The following is a 1,979-nucleotide window of genomic DNA, read 5'->3' on the forward strand; positions in this document are numbered from 1 at the left end:
GTGTACAGAGGTGCTCTGGTTGGCACTGCTCTTTTTGGTTTAATATTTGTGTACTGTACGTGTTACATGATTTAATTGATTTGTTCTTGTTTTTTATGTTTCTTTTCACATGCTACCAGTCATCAGAACAAACTACTTTAGTATGTATAATGAAACAAGACATAGGAAAAATACTGTTTATATATTATTATGTATATGATATGTATATAAAATATAATCATGTCTCTACAAAATTTGTCAATTAGCTACATAAATAATATATCAACACCAATGAAGTTCACGTCAGCCAGTAATAGTGCTGTCTGGAGGCACCTAGCTTATATGATATCGGCATTATTGTTACTTCCTAAAATGTTCATATTATTTCTTCCTGTATCACAAATAGTGTTGTCAACATGAAATATATTTCATCGTGGTGTCAATACTGTAGCGTTACGAAGGTCAGCCGATGTAGTCGAGGATCAGTGATGTAGCATGGTCTCTGTGTGGCTGTAGTTATGATTTGTGTTTATTTTGTAACACGGTAATGGTACAATGTACTAATGGATTGTCTACATGTTAGCGATGATCCAATCCCTATGGTAAGAGGTCCTGCTATAGACGGAGGCTCCTTTCCTGCAGTTTTCGTTACCCCATGAAACAACTCCCGCCTGCATCCAGCTCCCATTTACAAAGCACTGCAGAGGACCGCCGCTGTCACCCTGGAACACAAGCGCCAACAAAACACTGTACCATTACAACTTCAAAGTCTGCATTATCACATTAGTATTGACAGCTAAGTAGGTAGGTTTGACAACTCGTGTATCTTTATTGGCAGTCATTCGTCCGGTCCACTGAGTTTTCCGAGAGGTTCCCCAGTGTACATTGAGATCTATTGTATCACGCGTTCGATGCCTTAAATCAGGGCCGTTTTCGTTTAAACAGTCAAAACGGTCGGACCACATTTGTTCGTTTATTAAATAAAGTCGGACCTAGTAATCTGATGCTGCTTTCAGGCGAGCCTTGGCAAAGCCCTGCAAGGCCTGTTTAAACATTTACAAGTCCGCCAGGATTTATACCCGAAATTGTTACATTTATAAACGGACAACCCGGTTGTTCCGCATAAACGAACAGGCCCTAGTATTTATTATACGGGAGGACCTGAACCAGCGGTAAGTTCGGATATACCTGACAGTTTTATCTTGTACATTAAAATTTGCACAACAGAATTTCATAACAGTACATTAAGACTTACATAACAGTACATTAAGACTTATATAACAGTACATTAAGACTTATATAACAGTACATTAAGACTTACATGTATATAACAGTACATTAAGACTTATATAACATTACATTAAGACGTATATAACAGATGCTTCGCCCTATTGACTAAACATCTATAGAACGTCAGGGTGTTTTTAGAGTTATATACAATAAACACAAGACACACAATATGTTATGTAGAAATCATAAAATACAAAAAGAAGTTTTCCTCCTGTTTCAGATTTGTACCTCCACCTAAACCTCCGCCCTACCCACCTTATGTTATAGGGGGATCGTCCTTTTGCATTAAGAAATATTTATTGGAAGTTGCGATATCACGCATCTAAACTTTCTCCTCGTTGCACTGATACTTACATAACAAGACCCCTTCGGTTCCGAGTCGGTACAAATCATATCGTCCGAGACGGTATAGGGGCTGAGGCTGGCCTCGCACTGAGCATTTGTCACTACCGGTGTTTCAAGTTGCTGCAGTATTTTGGCGGAACTGGAGGGTCCTAAGAAAGCAGCGAAAATAGTTCAGTTATACAATTTCTTAAACACTCAAATACTTTTAACTAGTACAACAATCACACAAAACATTGTGCATAACAATATACAGTTAAGTAAGATATGGTTTATTGTAAACACGATTCATGTTTTACTTAAGTTAACAGTCGATATAGTGGTAACATATTGACGGGAACAGATGACAGAGGAGTAACATATTGACG

The 1,979-nt window shown here is 37.9% G+C and overlaps 1 long non-coding RNA gene across 1 annotated transcript; it reads right to left on the bottom strand.

Annotated features, from left to right (window-relative positions):
- Nucleotides 1-162: 162 nt before the first annotated feature.
- LOC110450164 lies at nucleotides 163-1,759 on the bottom strand. Its single transcript, XR_002462939.1, has 2 exons — nucleotides 1,624-1,759; nucleotides 163-701 (listed from the first exon to the last, which is right to left on the bottom strand). It is a non-coding gene; the product is annotated as an uncharacterized LOC110450164 (long non-coding RNA).
- Nucleotides 1,760-1,979: the final 220 nt, after the last annotated feature.

This window comes from Mizuhopecten yessoensis, unplaced genomic scaffold (genome assembly GCF_002113885.1).
Source record: "Mizuhopecten yessoensis strain PY_sf001 unplaced genomic scaffold, ASM211388v2 scaffold5027, whole genome shotgun sequence".
NCBI classification, from domain to species: Eukaryota; Metazoa; Mollusca; class Bivalvia; order Pectinida; family Pectinidae; genus Mizuhopecten; species Mizuhopecten yessoensis.